This window comes from Ipomoea triloba, chromosome 12 (genome assembly GCF_003576645.1).
Source record: "Ipomoea triloba cultivar NCNSP0323 chromosome 12, ASM357664v1".
Classification (NCBI taxonomy): domain Eukaryota; kingdom Viridiplantae; phylum Streptophyta; class Magnoliopsida; order Solanales; family Convolvulaceae; genus Ipomoea; species Ipomoea triloba.
In genome coordinates, this window is record NC_044927.1 from 17,224,279 (window position 1) to 17,244,899 (window position 20,621).

A 20,621-nucleotide genomic window follows, 5' to 3' on the forward strand; every position below is an offset into this window, starting at 1 on the left:
AAATTATTTTAAAATTTTCAATATACTTTTAAAAAAAAATTTGACTAGATATTATGATGTCAATATTACACCAACGTGAGCTCTAGAAGAGTGACGAGATTATTATAAAGTATATTCACCACATTGAGAGTTCGACATATTTGTTCACAAAATTCCACTCTACATTCTGAAAATTTAATGTATGTGATTTGAAGAATGTTATTTTGAGAGTGAATCATTTTACTTGAACCATGAATATTATGCCATGAAGTTTATGGTGTGGTTATGATTGTATTCTTTTTCCCTCAGCTAAGATTTTCATATGTTATGATTGTATTCTTTTTCCCTCAGCTAAGATTTTCATATTGAAATTTCTTAGTCAAAGTTTTGAATGAGGCAACTGGTGCAACGCATAATTTGACATATATTATGTACTATTTTTCCCCGACTAGCTTTTTCAGTAGGGATGGCAACGGGGCGGGGCGGGGAAATGGGGTCCCCATCCCGGAAATCCCTCCCCATTCCCCGTCCCGGCCCCGTTATTCCCCATCCCGTCCCCGCAGGGATTTTTCAGAGACAAGGAATCCCCACGGGAATTTTTTTGAATTATGTCAATTTAAAAAAGAAACTAATATTATGAAATAGAAAACTAAGCCTTGAATCTTTAAACAAAGTCCAAATTCAAAATACATAGATTACTAAAATTACTACAAATATCCAAAGTTTCAACTTTCAAACAAAAATACATAATTATAAAATATTCAAATACTTTAAATTGTTTTAAACCCCCCTTCAAAGTCCAAAGTTCAAACATAAGTACATCACAAAACAAATGGAATTACATGGATAAGACGTTTTAGTCTAAAACTCTTGTCATATAAGCTATGAAAGTATGGAAAACTATGCAGAACAAGAGAGGCGGCACTAAAACATGAATGACTATAATAGATGGTAAAACACCAAATGACCAAACAAAATTGACTCCATGGCCCAATGGATAAGGTGNTTTAAACCCCCCTTCAAAGTCCAAAGTTCAAACATAAGTACATCACAAAACAAATGGAATTACATGGATAAGACGTTTTAGTCTAAAACTCTTGTCATATAAGCTATGAAAGTATGGAAAACTATGCAGAACAAGAGAGGCGGCACTAAAACATGAATGACTATAATAGATGGTAAAACACCAAATGACCAAACAAAATTGACTCCATGGCCCAATGGATAAGGTGTTGGTCTACGGAACCAGAGATTCTAGGTTCGATCCTCAGTGGAGTTGTACCTTTTAATTTATTTTTAGACGTTGCTATTTGCTTTACTTCATCGTTCTTTTCTCTTTCATTTATATTCTTATAGTTATAGCAATCACAACTAAATTATATTGTATTATATTCCATAGATTTATAAATATTAATAATACGGTGTAAATTATTGTGAAAAATATTATATTTTTAATAGTTAACAACTGTTTTATAATTAATGAATTTTTAAATAAAGTATATGCATGCCTTTGGAGGTGATATTTGATTGAGTTAGCTAATAATTAATAGATAGTTGACCAATTAATATTATTAGTTGTTTGTAAGAACGTTTTTGGTAAATTGGTGGGTTATTATTAGATGATTACTTGTAACATGACGTATAAGTGTATTCGTTTATATTGTTATTCATTTAACTATTAAATTATTTTAAAATTTTCAATATACTTTTAAAAAAAAATTTGACTAGATATTATGATGTCAATATTACACCAACGTGAGCTCTAGAAGAGTGACGAGATTATTATAAAGTATATTCACCACATTGAGAGTTCGACATATTTGTTCACAAAATTCCACTCTACATTCTGAAAATTTAATGTATGTGATTTGAAGAATGTTATTTTGAGAGTGAATCATTTTACTTGAACCATGAATATTATGCCATGAAGTTTATGGTGTGGTTATGATTGTATTCTTTTTCCCTCAGCTAAGATTTTCATATAGAAATTTTTAGTCAAAGTTTTGAATGAGGCAACTGGTGCAACGCATAATTTGACATATATTATGTACTATTTTTCCCCGACTAGCTTTTTCAGTAGTGATGGCAACGGGGCGGGGCGGGGAAATGGGGTCCCCATCCCCGAAATCTCTCCCCATTCCCCGTCCCGGCCCCGTTATTCCCCATCCCGTCCCCGCAGGGATTTTTCAGAGACAAGGAATCCCCGCGGGAATTTTTTTGAATTATGTCAATTTAAAAAAGAAACTAATATTATGAAATAGAAAACTAAGCCTTGAATCCTTAAACAAAGTCCAAATTCAGAATACATAGATTACTAAAATTACTACAAATATCCAAAGATTCAACTTTCAAACAAAAATACATAATTATAAAATATTCAAATACTTTAAATTGTTTTAAACCCCCCTTCAAAGTCCAAAGTTCAAACATAAGTACATTTAAACCCCCCTTCAAAGTCCAAAGTTCAAACATAAGTACATCACAAAACAAATGGAATTACATGGATAAGACGTTTTAGTCTAAAACTCTTGTCATATAAGCTATGAAAGTATGGAAAACTATGCAGAACAAGAGAGGCGGCACTAAAACATGAATGACTATAATAGATGGTAAAACACCAAATGACCAAACAAAATTGACTCCATGGCCCAATGGATAAGGTGTTGGTCTACGGAACCAGAGATTCTGGGTTCGATCCCCAGTGGAGTTGTACCTTTTAATTTATTTTTAGACGTTGCTATTTGCTTTACTTCATCGTTCTTTTCTCTTTCATTTATATTCTTATAGTTATAGCAATCACAACTAAATTATATTGTATTATATTCCATAGATTTATAAATATTAATAATACGGTGTAAATTATTGTGAAAAATATTATATTTTTAATAGTTAACAACTGTTTTATAATTAATGAATTTTTAAATAAAGTATATGCATGCCTTTGGAGGTGATATTTGATTGAGTTAGCTAATAATTAATAGATAGTTGACCAATTAATATTATTAGTTGTTTGTAAGAACGTTTTTGGTAAATTGGTGGGTTATTATTAGATGATTACTTGTAACATGACGTATAAGTGTATTCGTTTATATTGTTATTCATTTAACTATTAAATTATTTTAAAAATTTCAATATACTTTTTAGAGTTTATTACCGAAATAAACCCTCGACTATTGTGAAATTACCAATTTAGTCATCGACAATTTTTTGTGCTCAATTAAGTCCATCGACTTTGAAAATTTTTACCATTTTAGTCCTCCGTTTATTTTATCGTTAAACAACCGTTAAATGAGGACCAAATTGGTAATTTTTCTATAGTCAAGGGTTCAAATTGGTAATTAATTTTTCACTGAAATCGTCCCTTGACTATAGCAAAATTACCAATTTGGTCCCTTGATTATAGCAAAATTACTAATTTTGTCCTGATTTTAACAGATATTTAACGGCAAAATAAACGGAGGACCAAATTGGTTAAAATTTTCAAAGTCGAGGGACTTCATTCTGCACGAAAAATTGTCGAGGACCAAATTGGTAATTTTGCAATAGTCTTGGGACCATTTCAGTAATAAACTCTACTTTTTATAAAAATTTTGACTAGATATTATGATGTCAATATTATACCGCCTCCACATGTTCAGCTGTAGACGATGATGTGCATATGTTGGTGTCATGCGGTCCTCCGCAAATATTGCAATATAATGCTAAGGCCATGCTAGGTTTCGATTTCCCTTCCATTTTTTCTACCATAGCTTGTAGGTTTTTGATTTCATGATTCATTGCTTCGATCTTTGCTTCGTTTGCTACATGACTATTGACCTCATACATGCCGCCATGTTTTCCTCTTCTGTCTATTAGCTTTTCCGCTTCTGGCAATGCTAATGAGACAAATGCNTTTTAAACCCCCCTTCAAAGTCCAAAGTTCAAACATAAGTACATCACAAAACAAATGGAATTACATGGATAAGACGTTTTAGTCTAAAACTCTTGTCATATAAGCTATGAAAGTATGGAAAACTATGCAGAACAAGAGAGGCGGCACTAAAACATGAATGACTATAATAGATGGTAAAACACCAAATGACCAAACAAAATTGACTCCATGGCCCAATGGATAAGGTGTTGGTCTACGGAACCAGAGATTCTGGGTTCGATCCCCAGTGGAGTTGTACCTTTTAATTTATTTTTAGACGTTGCTATTTGCTTTACTTCATCGTTCTTTTCTCTTTCATTTATATTCTTATAGTTATAGCAATCACAACTAAATTATATTGTATTATATTCCATAGATTTATAAATATTAATAATACGGTGTAAATTATTGTGAAAAATATTATATTTTTAATAGTTAACAACTGTTTTATAATTAATGAATTTTTAAATAAAGTATATGCATGCCTTTGGAGGTGATATTTGATTGAGTTAGCTAATAATTAATAGATAGTTGACCAATTAATATTATTAGTTGTTTGTAAGAACGTTTTTGGTAAATTGGTGGGTTATTATTAGATGATTACTTGTAACATGACGTATAAGTGTATTCGTTTATATTGTTATTCATTTAACTATTAAATTATTTTAAAAATTTCAATATACTTTTTAGAGTTTATTACCGAAATAAACCCTCGACTATTGTGAAATTACCAATTTAGTCATCGACAATTTTTTGTGCTCAATTAAGTCCATCGACTTTGAAAATTTTTACCATTTTAGTCCTCCGTTTATTTTATCGTTAAACAACCGTTAAATGAGGACCAAATTGGTAATTTTTCTATAGTCAAGGGTTCAAATTGGTAATTAATTTTTCACTGAAATCGTCCCTTGACTATAGCAAAATTACCAATTTGGTCCCTTGATTATAGCAAAATTACTAATTTTGTCCTGATTTTAACAGATATTTAACGGCAAAATAAACGGAGGACCAAATTGGTTAAAATTTTCAAAGTCGAGGGACTTCATTCTGCACGAAAAATTGTCGAGGACCAAATTGGTAATTTTGCAATAGTCTTGGGACCATTTCAGTAATAAACTCTACTTTTTATAAAAATTTTGACTAGATATTATGATGTCAATATTATACCGCCTCCACATGTTCAGCTGTAGACGATGATGTGCATATGTTGGTGTCATGCGGTCCTCCGCAAATATTGCAATATAATGCTAAGGCCATGCTAGGTTTCGATTTCCCTTCCATTTTTTCTACCATAGCTTGTAGGTTTTTGATTTCATGATTCATTGCTTCGATCTTTGCTTCGTTTGCTACATGACTATTGACCTCATACATGCCGCCATGTTTTCCTCTTCTGTCTATTAGCTTTTCCGCTTCTGGCAATGCTAATGAGACAAATGCACCACTCGAAGATGAGTCAAGGAGAATTTTCCCTTCGTCAGTCAAGCCTCCATAAAATGAGCTGATTACATCCCATGGATGCATTAGATCATGCGGGCACTGTCTTTTCAAAACCTTAAATCGCCTCCAAGCTTCTCCTAAACTCTCCAATCTACCTTGCTTGAATTCTTGGATATGTCTCTGAATCCTCATGGTCTTGGTGATTGGGAAAAACTCTTTCATAAATTCTTTGTGCAACTGCTGCCATGATCTGAAATGATGGTCGTCCTGACTTTCTAGCCATCGTGATGCCTCTCCAATTACTGAAAATGGAAATAATTTCAGTCTGATGATTTCTTCACTAACTCCTTCCTGTCTGTACATCCCGCAAGCTCGAATAAATCTAGTAATATGAGCATGTGGATCCTTTGAAGGTAATCCTGAATACTGGCTGTTCTGAACTAAAGTGAGGATGGTCGGGTGCACATGAAAGTTTACGTTCTCCAATGGGGGTACGTAAATGGAGTTATGCATGTTGAAATCTGGCGTCATATAATCTGCTATGGACCTTTGCTGCTCTTGCGGTACTTCGTAATATTCATATTCTCGAATATGTTCCGGTGGATTCACTCTGTTGATTTGCAGTTCTTCTAATATTGGGTTATTCTGATTAACTTGTCCAAGTAGATTAATTGGAACTGGGGGTGGATTTGGTATAGTTGTCCTTCTTGCTTGGGAATTTCTCGTAGAGCTTGTAGAAGCCATTTGTTCTTTTCGGATGCTTTTTTTTCTCGTTGCTTTGTTAATTTTCGGTATGTAAGGTGATGTTGTGAGTTTTAGTGTGAGTGAATGTGGTATGGAATGTGTTAAAACAAAGAGTCAAGACTCCCCGAGTGTCGTGTCTCTCAAGGATGACAAATTGGAGCGAATTGGTGTTGACATTGAAAGTGTTAAGAGGTAAGAGTTGCAAGTATTACTAAGGGTTGTTTCGATAAATAAGTTGGGGGTTGTAGGAACAAGAGTAAACTAAACAATTCAAAAGGAAATGAAGGGGGTGCATACCATGGTTAAACAAATCGATTGATCGTCCTAAGGGGATTTGAAAACGAGTTTCGAGATTGAATTAGGGAGTCACGGTATTTATACCGAGTGGCGTCACACTCAAACTCTCAATCCTCATTCGGTTGAGGCATTTTATCGAACACCTTGCTTACCACTCCTCCTGGACCTTGTCCTTTCAAACTAAGGGTAGGGATGTAGATGAGTTGGACTCGTGAGAGGCCGCTATCACGCACACACTCACTTTCACCTAGTTCACTCACTATTCCGGCCGAAATAGAAGCAAAGCATGAGGAACATCACCCACACAAGACTACAATCCTACTCCGCAATCTTCATAATCATAAGGCAAAGTTCAAGCATCAATCAAATGTCTAACATGGGCACACACACTCCAAACTATTCCACTCGAACATAATGAACATTCAAGAACAACAAAGTCAAATTAAACAAGCAATAAATTAAAGAAACAATCTTAAGAAAAGAGTATTATACCTAAGGAATTATGAGTTCTACATCTTCAATCCTTTCATCCATCTTCATTAATCTAAGAAAACTAATCTATTCTAGTGGGAATGTGTTTGTTCTTCCTCCCCTAAGGGGAAATAATGGAAAGAGAAATCAAATTTGAGAATTGTGGAAGTCCCCACTCAAAAATCAGAAAGGAGGGTTTAAATAGCTGTCCAAAAAGTCAAAATTTCACTGTTGCCCTAACTGGACGTGTCCACGCCCATCACCACGCGTGTGGTGATGCGTGGTTGCGTACTGGAAATATTCCACGCTTATTACCATGCGTGTGGTGATGCGTGGTGGCCTCCTGCTCGGTTGATTCTTCGTTTGTTGCTTCTTTTTGGTCTAGGACTTTGCTACACCCTGCGGAAATGACTCAAAACACATCTTCTGAGTTGAATTTGTCAATTAGGTGCTAATTAGAGGTTTTAACCACGAAAGATGCTCACAATTGGGTGATGAAACTGTAAAATGTTGTCCAGAAATGACCCAAAACTTGACTATTTTTGGCGCTTATCATAAGGAAATAAGCCTTGGGTTCCTTTCGCTCTTGTGTGCATTCACCAATTAAGATCTTCAATAAAGCAAACAATCCACAATTGTCTAGAAGTAGCCAATTGGGGTAAGTAACAAAAACGGATAAAATAGAAAATAAAATAAAATAAAATGAATTAACAGTACTCAAATTCTAACAATCATTCAATCAAGTAAAATCAAAACAATTGACAACCTATTGCCTTCCCCGGCAACGGCGCCGTTTTGACAGGACTGTAGCTTTGCGTAGTGGTTGAGGTGTCTATATGTGGAATATGTGTGTAAAGATAAAACGAAGAGTCTATGACTCCCCGAGTGTCGGTCTCGAAGGAGGGACGTGGAGGTGTGTCTATGCTATTACTTTCAATCAATTGAATCATGTGATGCAACGAGTATGGATGGTGAAGGTGGTGAATAGCATATGTGAAGTGTAAATGAACATGAGGTAATTAAATTCAAAGTGTAAGAGATAAGAAATAAGAAATAAGAAAATAAAGGATTGAATCGTGCTTGTCTATGTTGCATCCTAGTGTGTCTCAAGTAGTGGACAAATCATGCAATGATGTTGGCTATTCAAGAGTGTGTCATCTTAGTCCTTTTCCACCTTTGTGTACTAGGGCATCTTAGGCTTAGAAGTGCCTTTTAGCAACCAAAAGCCCTAAGAGACATTTTAACAAACATCTTAGCTACACACTTTCCTACTATTCCTAATCATGAATTCCATAGGATCTATGATTGCAAAAAGCTTTATCTCAACTCAAATCAAAACCATGATGGAGTCAAGATCTCAATCTCTCAATCTCTCAATCTCTCAATAGATTGGCCAAATCTATACAAGATCTAATCAAAACAACAATCAATAAACAATAATAGAATTTTGCCACATCAAAGCAATCAAATCCACAATAAGAAATAGGATCTTCACACTAGTAACATAGATTCACACAATCCAAGCCCAAGATTAAACTAGCCACACATAATCAAGAATTAGAGATCATAAGCTAATTCAATCTAAAAACAAGATATATAAAAGAGATAAGATTAAAATAGAAATCACCTAGTAAATGAAATGTGTTCTTCAATCCAAGCTTCAAGTCTTCATTTACAAGGAGGAAATGTAAATCTAGACTAATCTCAAATGGAAAACTAAGAAATCAGAAAATGTAGAGGGGATTGGGATTGGGATCCTCCCTGAAATTCTATCAAGCCTCCTTAAATAGTCTATGAAATTTTGCCCTAAAAATATTTCCCCGTAGTGTCTCGTTCACGCGTGAAGGCTCGCGTGGACAGCTACTGGAAATTGTTCATGTGACCTTCACATGTGAATGCCTTCCTTCGGGTCTTTCGGGGCTCCTGTCTTGCTTGGTTTGCTCATTTCGTTCGTTCCTTGTTCCTAACGGCTCCCGGGACCTATGAAATGTCTCAAATTGCACCAAAGGTGGCTTTGTGTGTGGTTAACGATTTAAAGCACAAAATATCATAAGATTATCACATAAGGATGCTAAAAGTGCTATCAATTACCCTTATTTTCACTCAAATATATAGGTGTCTTGGGAGCTTATCACTTCCTGGTTAAGAACTCAGCACCATGATGTAAAATTGGTGACCACATCGATCATTCAACGTAGAGATTGTGTTGGTAAGCATACGAACACATGAGAGCTTCCCCCACATTGTTGAGTTAATCCAGGCTCAAAATCATGAAAGGCTTAGTGGGTTTATCTCGGCCATGCCTGAGTCTCAAATTGGTCTCTGACAAAGTTGGGAGCTTACTGTGTCACAAGACTCACAACTCTTAGTACCAGGTCAATCACTGCTCTAATCTTCAAATTTTCTCCTTCAAAGAGGGTTTCAGGCATATTAAAAGTGGGTTGAGCAGTTTGCCGAGGACTCGAATGGACGCTGATGAAGCTTTCAACTGCGAACCAATTTTAAGTAGGGAAATTCAATGGTGATCGAACTTGGTGTTCCGTACGCGCCTTCATGAATACAAGCCGGTGTAAATTGATGACATGTTGAGGTCGGAAGCCCGGGGCTCGTCAACTAAAGGTCGGGAACCCATCTAAATGACTGCTTTGGATGCTGACAGTGTACCATAAATTTCATTCCGGTTGATCCAAATTCATTCCGAGCTTGATTGATTGCCACTACTTTGGACTACTTTGTTCTTCAATCTACTGAATTAACAGTGACTGTAGTAATAACCGGAATACTGAAGATATAAGTCAGGCGAAGGTCAAGAATTATATTCCCTGAACATCCCTTCTGATGACATGTTCTTTGGCCATGCATGCAAATGAGAACACACACCCCTTTAATGTTGTGCGATGGCAGGCAAGAACGAACAATATTGACTGACGATGATTCATTAGTTGAGTGTTAATCGAAGGTTACCAACCACATGAGCGCATGACAACCGAATCTGACCAAAGTCTTGGAACAATCACGCTGTACAATCTTGATGATTTTACACTCGGATTCGGTGGCCGATCCTTTGGAGTCGGTCATTTGTCACTGGCTACCCGGAACTCTATGGCATTGGCAGGTTCTCTACTTTGGTATGGTCGGGAGAAGAGGCATCGACCGCTTGCTTCGAGGAATAATGCCACACTAGCAACACTCCCAACATTGACTTGAAAGTTAAAACTTGGGTTCGAATTATCAGCTTGGGGAGATTGGGGGCGTGGCTATTTGCTCGAAAACTAATAAGGATTCATTTGCTGCATAATGGCCAGTTTGATCACTCTTGCATGGTCGAGATCGGAGCGATGAAAACCACTAGAGATGTAATGTATGCTCAGAAGTGAAGGGTTGTCTACCTGCTCGTTGAGGTTGAACGACGAGAGACTAGCCATTGGACGAGCTCGATCTGAAAGCTCGAGCAATTAAACACTTATTTCTTAGTCACATACTAATTAGCAAAACTAGGTGCTTTATCCGATTCCGCTCATCTGATGATGATGGATTGGATACAACTTGACATTTGTAGAGCTCCACTTCTATCGAAGCCAATGGATTAAGGGGACAGAAGAAGCTTGGTAGAGAGTATTGTACTGTAATATCAATCTTCGGAACGTGAAGAGCTCGGACTCGGCATAGCAGACAGATCATTTAGAAATCTTTTAATGACTTTCATGTACGCACACGCACGGAAGTCGAGAACCGAGAGGCAGGAAGGCCATTTCGATGACCGACCATGAGAGCTTGCATCATTTCTCCTTTAAATTGAATTTTCTTCTCCCTTTTCTCTTTCTTTTAATTTTTCTATTGATCTATCTTTCCACTTTCTTGATTTCCACATCTCACCGCCACTGATCACCAATTAGCTAGCATTCATCAATTTAATTTCTATTTTCTTTGCTGCTACATTCCACCGCCACCCACCACCAACCAAATTGCATGGATCATTAGCTTTTTATTTCTCCCCAATTTCAAAGACATCCCAGCAGTCTTCTTGCATGCAATTTGCCTTGAGTTGAGATGAGGCCTAACCATAGCCTGGAGTTGACGACGACGGTCATGGAGCATAGTGGAGAAGGGGTTTGACGATGATGATGATCAAGGATGAGATGAGATGTTCGAATGGGCTGCCCATAATGTACTGGTTGGTGGAGAACATCAAGTGTGGTGAAGCTGGAGAAAATGAAGGAATCTGGGGAGAGAAAAAAAATCTCCATTCAATGGTAGATGAAAACAGCAGCTACGGCGAAGTCGGAATTCGAAAACGGAACCTAGAATTCGAAAACGGAAGTCGGAATTCGGAGAAGCCGGATCAGTGCTTGGAAAGCTTCAGGTTATCTGGGTTTGATGAACTATCCTCACTCTGTCCTGTTAGAAAGGGTAAACAGATATGACTCGGCTACCTCTTCCTTGGGCTTGGAGTCTTCTGGTTCTTTGAGTTTCAATGGAGCTGGGTAGCGAACTTGACGCAAAAGAAGGACATGCATACCATTCTCAGTTCCTTTTACAGCCTGCAATGATCATGAAGCCGACCTCGGAGGTAGAATCATCTTGCCCTTGGATCGGGAACATGACCTTTCATCGCACTCCCTACGGACGGCGCCAATTGATAGAACTAAAATGTTCTATATGCTTTGTATGTATCTCAAGAGATGTACGGTATAGAAATAGTTGCAAGAATTTAACCCCAAAAGCCCTTTTATTCATAGCCCTTCAACCATATAGAGAGAATAACATTAATGAATGTAGAGAGCATTAGGTGTTTTTAGAGAGAGAGAAGAAAAGAGGGGAAAACCAAAAGTGAAGGGCCCAAGTCCCTTTTATAGGGCTAACAACCGTACAATACGCTGGGCATACGTATAGTATTTATAGGGCGGTATACCTGGGGTATATTCCCTATCATTTGTGAAAGCTTGATAGGGGTTGATGTGAGCGGTTGGAGCAAAGATTGTTGATTGGCAAAAAAGGGGGAATTGCACATCTTGCATAAGGGAGTTTTCTATACTTTCCCCCTACTCTTGATTTCTTGTTGCGCGCATTGCCTATTTTTAAAGTGTGGAAACCACATCCTATTTACACTTCTAAAGTGTGGAAAGGGCATGGTTGTATCTTTTGTATTGCACCGTTCACTTGTTTGCTTGCTAGTTACATTCATTCCACATCGTATTCCCACCACTAGGGCCGTTCCAATAAAAAATGGGGTCATGTGCAATATATTAAATTGGACCCCTTTTTTCAAATAATTTGTATATATAAATAATAGTTGTTCAAAAAGTTGTTTCAAAAATTTAAAATATAAATATTGTATAAAAAGTACATCTAGAAGACAGATGAATATTTTCTAGAAGACATAATAATAAAACCCTAAAGAAAAAATAAAATTTATTTAGAAACCCTATGAACAAATAATTAATGAAGAAATAAATTCTTGAATATATTATTCTGAAATAAGAATTATTAAGTCAGGTAAATAAAACAATAAACAAAAATTGTGAAATATTTAGTAATTTTAATTACCTGTTAAGAGAATTGAAAAACTTGAAAATTTGTGACTTTGTACGATCAAGAAGAATTCTTCAATCCTACCGAACTGTGTCTGTCGTCTCACTCGATGGTGGGAACAGAGCACGTGATGAGAGGCTAATGGGAGTAATGGACTAATGGCGCAGAACTGTTGAAGGAAACTAGGGAAAAGGGATGCCTAAATGCCTAATACTATTTACATAATGTATAAATAAATACATAGAACTGCGTGAACATAAAGGAAATAGATTACCTAATATTTGTAGAATTTGGCTTGTTGCGGACGTCTTGTGTAGTTGCAATTATATACTATATATACGATTAATTTTTTTTTAAATAGGGGCCCCCAAAAATTAGGGGCCTTGTGCGTCGACCCTGCCCACCACACCCCCACACCACACTTCTAAAGTGTGGAAAGGGGAACTATGTTTTCACCCTCTCACTTATATTCCACCCACCCTTGCTTCCGCCCTCACCTCCATCACTAGTACAAAATAGGCCATTCGTGTTTGTTGTAGAGTGCATGTTTTAAAAAATAGGCGCCTATGAATAAGACATTAATAGTATTGACTTTAGGCATCTGTTGTTTCCGGATGCTGTACGTTGACTAAAAGCGTCTGTTCCGTATCCAAAACCGACGCCTATAGTATAACACTAGTAAAAAAAGAACATATAAGACTAACTTTTAGCTACTATTGTTATAAGAACGGTAGTGTATTCTTTAAAAAAAATTTGCGGTGGCAATTTCGTAAATAATTGATCAACACGGTAGTGTATTCTTAAAAAAAAATTTGCGGTGGCAATTTCGTAAATAATTGATCAACAATCCGCTACTGTTGTAGATAAAACAGATGCGGTTTAAATAAAGGGTTACATTTCCGCCACCGTCTCTAAAAGAAACAGTAGCGAAACGTTTATAATTAAAAAAATAAAAAATAATAGATTTTTATTCCGCCACCGTTTCAATTAGAAACGGTGGTTGATTATAATATAAAAGATCCCCCAGGTCAGATCTGTCTTCTCAGTCTCTCATCAGACCGCATTAGGGCTCCTCTCTCCTCTCTCACTCTCCCTTCTCACTCTCCAGCTCCACCGCGAATCGCCTCCACTGCTAATTGCTTCGTCGTTTTTGCCGATCTGACGCCACCGTTGACGCCTCCTTCGTCTCACACTTCCGCCTCAATATAAAAAACCACACGCCTACAGTGTTCTCCGTCTCACACTTCCGCGATTTTCCGTCTCACCTCCGCCGTAGTCTCACCCTCGCCGTTTCTCCCTCCTCAGCCGCTATCTCAGCGTTTCTTCCCTCCCCTGCGACGTCGCATCTTTCCTCCATCATTATCCTACAGGTTATTCTTCAACCCTAGCTTAGTCTTAATTCTACTGGAGAAATTTTCAAATGTTGTGAATGTTCTTAAACTCTAGGTTAATTATTGGATTATTAGGTTTGAGGAGGAATAACGTGAATGTTCTTAAACCTAGGTTAATTGTTGGACTTTTGTGTTTTATTGACAGTGATTATATATGGTGAAAGGGGTTGATAATAAAATCCCAAGCTTGGAGTGATCAGGTGGTGCTTTCACGACAGAGACATTGCTCCTGATGGCAAAACACTAGAGGTAAGCCCTGTAAATATGATTCTATTTGTCAAATTTCTTTTGTTCTTTTGTTTTTTTTTTTTTTGTTTTTTTTTATGTATCTTTGCTTGTAAATAAGATGTAACTATTTGGAATTTTTTTTTACTAACCCTTGTCAACGACGGCCGTCGGCGGCACCGGGACTTTCCAAAACAATCCGGCTGATGCTGCCAACGACGCCGTCGATGCCTTCCTCAAGTCTCGCCGCTACCACGGTCTCTACTCTCAGATCGAGGTTCTCACTTACTATATACAAGCATACTTATATCGCCTGCGTTGATATAGCAATCTATTGATCTTGAATGCTCATTTGATTATGCTACATATGCAGTCTATCCTGATAGAACCTGTATACAAAGATACTACATTATTGAACAACAAACCAAGCCACTATTCTGAAAAAGTTATTTTAGTGAATGTTGGTTGTTTATCTTGATATATGTTTGTAATTCATGTAAAACAGTTTATGTAAGCTAGTTATCAACATCGGAAATGTGTTGTGTTATTTATTGCCAAAGCACTGCTGCTACTGATTCTTGATTACTTGATTTCTTCTTCCTTTCAATTTTCAACATATTTTTGTCATTCAGCTATATTTAATGAAAATATTTCAGCTGCTGAATTTGGTTTTCTCTGGGAATGCTTTGATGTTTTGTTACTTCCCAGACTTTCTCATCATGCAAGCTTAGGGGCAGCCTATGCTAAATTCTTGTTATATATATAAGTTCTGTTTCTGATTGATTGCAGTTAGAAAAAAACTGATTTAAGATTTATCTTTTTTTTTTGGAACTTTAAATCAAAGGCAATGTATCAGTGTATTACTCATAGCAGATCCGTACTACGGGTTGTAGAAAACTTGTCATTTGAAAATTCCTGCAATGTGATCTTGGTCACTAAGATAGGTGCTAACTTTTTATGATGATGAATGGCTAAATATCTTTGATAAAGTACCATAATATGTACTAGTGATTAACCTCCATGAAGTTTTTAGGTGCCCATTATTCTGCATGATGAGAATGAAGAAGCCAAAATATGGAGTCAAATTCATAGTGAAGACACTTTGTTCCTGTCATTAAAGCATGGCAACTGAATGAAAGAGTGTAATTTTCTATCTGCATGCTCTTTTTCTTTGAACAATGTATTTCCCTGAACAAGTAGATCTCATGTGTGCTTTACAGGTATGGGGAGCTTCAGGGTTATAATAAGCCGGAAACAGCTGAAAGATATGGAAAGGAGCAGGTTCATAAATGGCGTAGAAGTTATGATGTTCGGCCACCCAATGGAGAGAGTTTGGAAATGTGCTTGGGAAGGGCTGTTACATATTTTAAAGAGCATGTGAGCTTGATGACTATAACATGTAGAACACACTTTCTTGTGTATTCAAGGCTTGCATTTGTTGATATAACTGATCTTTTAAAAAACCTGTTCTGCAGATTGAACACCAACTTATGGCTGGAAAACATGTGATGGTTGTAGCTCATGCAAATTCATTGCGGTCCATTATTATGTATCTTGATGAATTAACATCTGAGGAGGTAGGGCTTTGTTTCTCTACCGCCTTGAACATATTAGGCATACTATACATGGATTTTAGTTGATATTCAAATGGATTCTTGATGACAGGTTATTAACTTGGAACTATCAACTGGTGTGCCAATGTTATACATTTATAAAGATGGAAAGTTTATCAGAAGAGGAAGTCCCCCAGGTTCAATGGAAGCTGGTGTTTATGCATACATTGAGGTTGGTGTCTTTTACTCTGTATAGCTGATAAAGATAACTTATTCTCATATCTTCTTTATGCCATGAGGGAGGCTGGAGGGGGAGAAACTATAATTACATTTTTCTTTCTTGCTGTGACTAGACAAACTACAATTCACAAAACAAGAGAACCTTATTAAAAGCTTTCTATCTACAATCCTTGATAATTTACCTCTTGCCACATTTTTTCTACTTCAGAGTTTTTTTTGATGAAGTCATCAGGATACATTGAACTTTCAGTTGAGATGTTGAAATTGGATGCTGCATTATCAATGAAGTCTAAATAAATTATTCATCAGAGAAAGTCTAAAGATATTTATTATTGCTGCTTTTTTAATTGCTACTTGCTCCATTTAGCATAAATTGATTACTTTATTACCTCATTTTTCTTTATTTGGATTTTGCAGCTAGAGCTGAACAAACTAATACCACCGCTAGGTCAACCCTGCTGGGAGCATCAATGGAAGTTTACAGATTGAGGGGATCTAAGCATAGATTTAAAATTGTATCTTTGCTCATCATTTCATTAATTGTTGAATTATAATAACATTTATACAGGAGCACTTTCAAGTATTTAGTGAATTTTTTAATTATTTAATTTATTAAAATTTAATTTTCTAATTTTGTTTTTTTTTTTTAATTTAGAAAAAAGGGATTCTGCCACTCTTCCTAAGCTGGAAGAGTGGCGGAATCCTATTCTTTTTATTTTTTTTTAATAATCCGCCACTGTTCTTACCTAAGAACAGTGGTAAGAACAGTGGCGGATGACTTAATATTAAAAAAAAAATGTAATCCGCTACCGTTCTAGGTTAGAATGGTAGCGGATGATTAGACTTTTCGCTACCGTTGTACAACGGTAGCGGAAGTCAACGACCTTTAGTGACTGTGCCATCCGCTACTGTTGTACAACAGTAGCGGATGTGCATTTTTGTACCATTCGTTACTGTTGTACAACAGTAGCGAAAAGTCTTTTACAACAGTAGCGGATGTGTATTTTTGTACGTGTAAATTTTTTTAAGAATAATTGGTTCTACCTGCTACAATTTATTTTCTTTCAATTCAATTTGACAATAATATTCTGCTGAATCCATCCTTAAATAATAATATATCCTAATTAATTAATAATCATCCACAACAATCAATCAATAATATATCTTAAGTAATAATCATTTCAGAATAAGATATTCAATCCATTAATAAAATAAAGAGAAAATTGTCATTTTGGTCTACTGACTATTGGGGTCCTATTAATTTCAGTCCACGACTTTCAAAAGTGTTAATTGCATACCCTGACTATTCAATTTCTGTCAATTTTGGACACTCCGGCCAAATTGGCGGTCAATTTTGGTCGGAATGTCTTAATTACTCTGTTAAGACTTAATGTGAAGGGCAAAATTGTATTTTTCATTGTGTCCAAATTAAACCAACCCAAACCCGGTTTAATCAAATCTCAATTGGTCAGCCTTTTGCAGCAAAACAATGGCGGACCGTACCTGGGAGTTGCGACGGTGTGTTTGGTTTCGTCGTTTGTGTTCTTATCGTTGAAGGCGTCGTACATTTTCGGGAACAACTCGAGATGGGGTGTTAATGGCGGAGGTAGTTACAGTCGGGCTATGGAGACGTCACTGTTTTTTTGCTCGTTTGCCATGGCGATTGCCCACATACTGGTGGCCTATAGAATCAGTTGCAGAGAAAGGAGAAAGCTTCTTGTTTACAAGATCGACATTGAAGTTGTAAGTTATTTATTTCCATTTTTTTTGGTGTCAAAATAATTTAATCTTATATTCATAATTGCTCTCAGTGCGTTTGCTGCAAAAGGCCGCCCAATTGAGATTTGATTAAACCGGGTTTGTGTTGGTTTAATTTGGACACAATGAAAAATACAATTTTGCCCTTTACATTGAGTTTTAATGGAGTAACTAAGACATTCCGGTCAAAATTGGCCGCCAATTTGGCCGGAGTGTCCAAAATTGACATAAATTGAATAGTCATGGTATGCAATTAACACTTTTGAAAGTCGTGGACTGAAATTAATAAGACCCCAATAATCAGTAAACCAAAATGGCAATTTTCTCTAAAATAAATGTTCAAACTACAACACAAGTCAATTTCTTTTTGCAATGGCAATTTCTTTCTCACAGATGGCAGAACTGCACAATAATTCAATGCAATCGTGTAAAGTCAGGAAAGGCCAATAAGGCGAATATAGATTTATACATAGCAATGCAAGATAGTAGCCAAGTAGATCATGAATCTGGAATTAAAGAAAGAATTAATCTGAAAGGACAAGGAATAAAACAACAATTATTTTGGCATCTGTTTAGTTGATAGTGTCCGAAAGTTTTAGGATTCTTCTTCCCTTTGGTCTCTAGTACCTACTGCACCAAGTGACAAAGAGTTGAAAAGTTCACCCTGTTCAATTTGCCACCACAGTTAGTTTACCTTATGCATTGATTAATGACCAATTAATATCCTAATGAACTAAGAGTTTTAGCCACCTTCAGAAGTCTTATATGATGTTATAGTGCTGCAACATCTGATGATGAGTATTCATTCACAACAACCTTTGTGATAGAATAAATAAATAAATAAAATGAACTACATCACTAACGTTTTAGTGAAAATAACATTTATTGTCATAAAAAAAAGGAGTACTTATATTATCATATGCAACAATCCATTCAATCTATCAACATAATATCCATCAACCTAATATTCTAATTAACTACAACACTGTAACACCACTGATTTTTGGTCACTTTAAAATTATTTTACTAACTGTTGTATCCTTAAATTGGTCCATTTTAAATTATTCTATCATATTGTCTGACTCAAATTATATTAAAATTGTTTTATTACTCTCTTCAAAATTATTATTATTTTCCAAATACTTGGTTCCTAATTTTATTTTATTCCTTGATCAACTTCAAGTCTGACCTAATATCTTCATAACCATATTATTTTTGAGCCTCTTATAATTTCCTAATCCTAAGATATATATGGTAGAGACAAAATTTTCCTATTCATATATTTATGTATGTATAGTATACGCATAACATACATGATGTCCTAATTATAATATATATGCGTACACTTACTGTACGAAGTTTTTATTATTATTATTATTATTATTATTATTATTATTATTATTATTATTATTATTATTATTATATAATATTCCTAATCCTAAGATACGTAAGTACACAATTATATATGCATTTACCTAATTCCTAAATCTAGCATATTGGTACACGGTTATATATGCATGCTAATATCTTTCCTAATCTCTATATAAATATGTATGATGTGTAGGGTTAGGGCTGTACGGCTGGTTACATATATAATTATTTTCCTAAACTTAATATACTTAATTATATTATTCCTATATAAATATTCTCTATGAGTTAACCCTAGGCCCATCATATATTCATCCTCTCCCATATTCTCCAATCATTATTGTGTGAACCATGATCCACACAGCTGTGTGGACCATACTATCAAATAATGTACATTCAATATAAAAATAATGTACATTGTATTCAGGGAATATACATTATTTGTGTACTGAATGTACATTATATAAAAATAATGTACATTCAGTACAAAAATAATGTACATTTAGTACATTAAAAATGTACATTTTATTATGGTCCACAAAGCTGTGTGGACCATGATCCATACAATAATTTGCCCATATTCTCTCTTGATTCTTTCTCTCTCAAATAAATAAAACCCTAGCCTTCTCTTTGTTCATCATCAATTCGTGTTAGAGGTCAAGAATCATCAAGTTTAGGTAGTTAAATTTTGGCTTTTGAGGTAAGATTTATGTCCATCTAAAATCATTTTTACCCCAAAACAAAAATTATTTTTACTAAGTGTTTGTTCAAATAATTGCTATGCGATTCATGATTTTCGTGAAATTTGTGTCAATACGCAAACTGTTTGATTATATAAATCTAGAGTTTTTTTTTCCCAAAATGGTCCCTCGACTATTGCTCATTCTCAATTTTGCATTTCGACTTTCAATTGCACTTAATGTGGTCCCTCGACATTCAAAAATTCACCCAATTCGGTCCTCCGTTACATATTCTGTCAAATCAGTGTTAAAATGGAGGGCATTTTCGTCACTTTACCTATTGTTAGACTAATAAACATTGAGAAATAGTTGAAGGACCATTTTGAGAATAGTCAAGGGACCATTTTGGAAAAACTATTTTATTTATTTCATTTTTGTTTATTTTCATTTTTTAGATTCTATAAAATTAGAATTTCTATACATTTTTTTTCTTACAAATATAAATAGTTAAAATCGTGCAATCCATCCTAAAATTTTTTTACTTTTTTACAAACTACGGAACTTATTGTAAAACTTCATAGGAATAATTTGTATATTTAGAGAGGAAAATTCTGTACAGAAAGTTAAAAATTTTGAGGTTGGATTGCGCAATTTTAACTATTTATATTTGTAAGAAAAAAATGTATCAAAATTCTAATTTTATAGAGTCTAAACAATGAAAATAAACAAAAATGAAATAAATAAAATAGTTTTTCCCAAAATGGTCCCTTGACTATTCTCAAAATGGTCCCTCAACTATTTCTCAATGTTTATTAGGCTAACAATAGGTAAATGGACGAAAATACCCTCCATTTTAACACTGATTTGACGGAATATGTAACGGAGGACCAAATTGGGTGAGTTTTTGAAAGTCGAGGGACCACATTAGGTGCAATTGAAAGTTAAAATGCAAAATTGAGAATGAGCAATAGTTGAGGGACCATTTTAGGAAAAAACTCTATAAATCTATTAACTGGGAAACATAGGACCGTATATC

The 20,621-nt window shown here is 35.4% G+C and overlaps 2 non-coding genes and 1 pseudogene across 2 annotated transcripts; all 3 read left to right on the forward strand.

The window, feature by feature from the left end:
- Positions 1 to 2,616: 2,616 nt before the first annotated feature.
- TRNAR-ACG lies at positions 2,617 to 2,689 on the forward strand. The gene has a single exon. It is a non-coding gene; the product is annotated as a tRNA-Arg (tRNA).
- Positions 2,690 to 4,072: 1,383 nt separating this feature from the next.
- Positions 4,073 to 4,145, forward strand: TRNAR-ACG. The gene has a single exon. It is a non-coding gene; the product is annotated as a tRNA-Arg (tRNA).
- Positions 4,146 to 10,956: 6,811 nt separating this feature from the next.
- LOC115999454 lies at positions 10,957 to 16,410 on the forward strand (annotated as a pseudogene).
- The last annotated feature ends 4,211 nt before the right edge of the window (positions 16,411 to 20,621 follow it).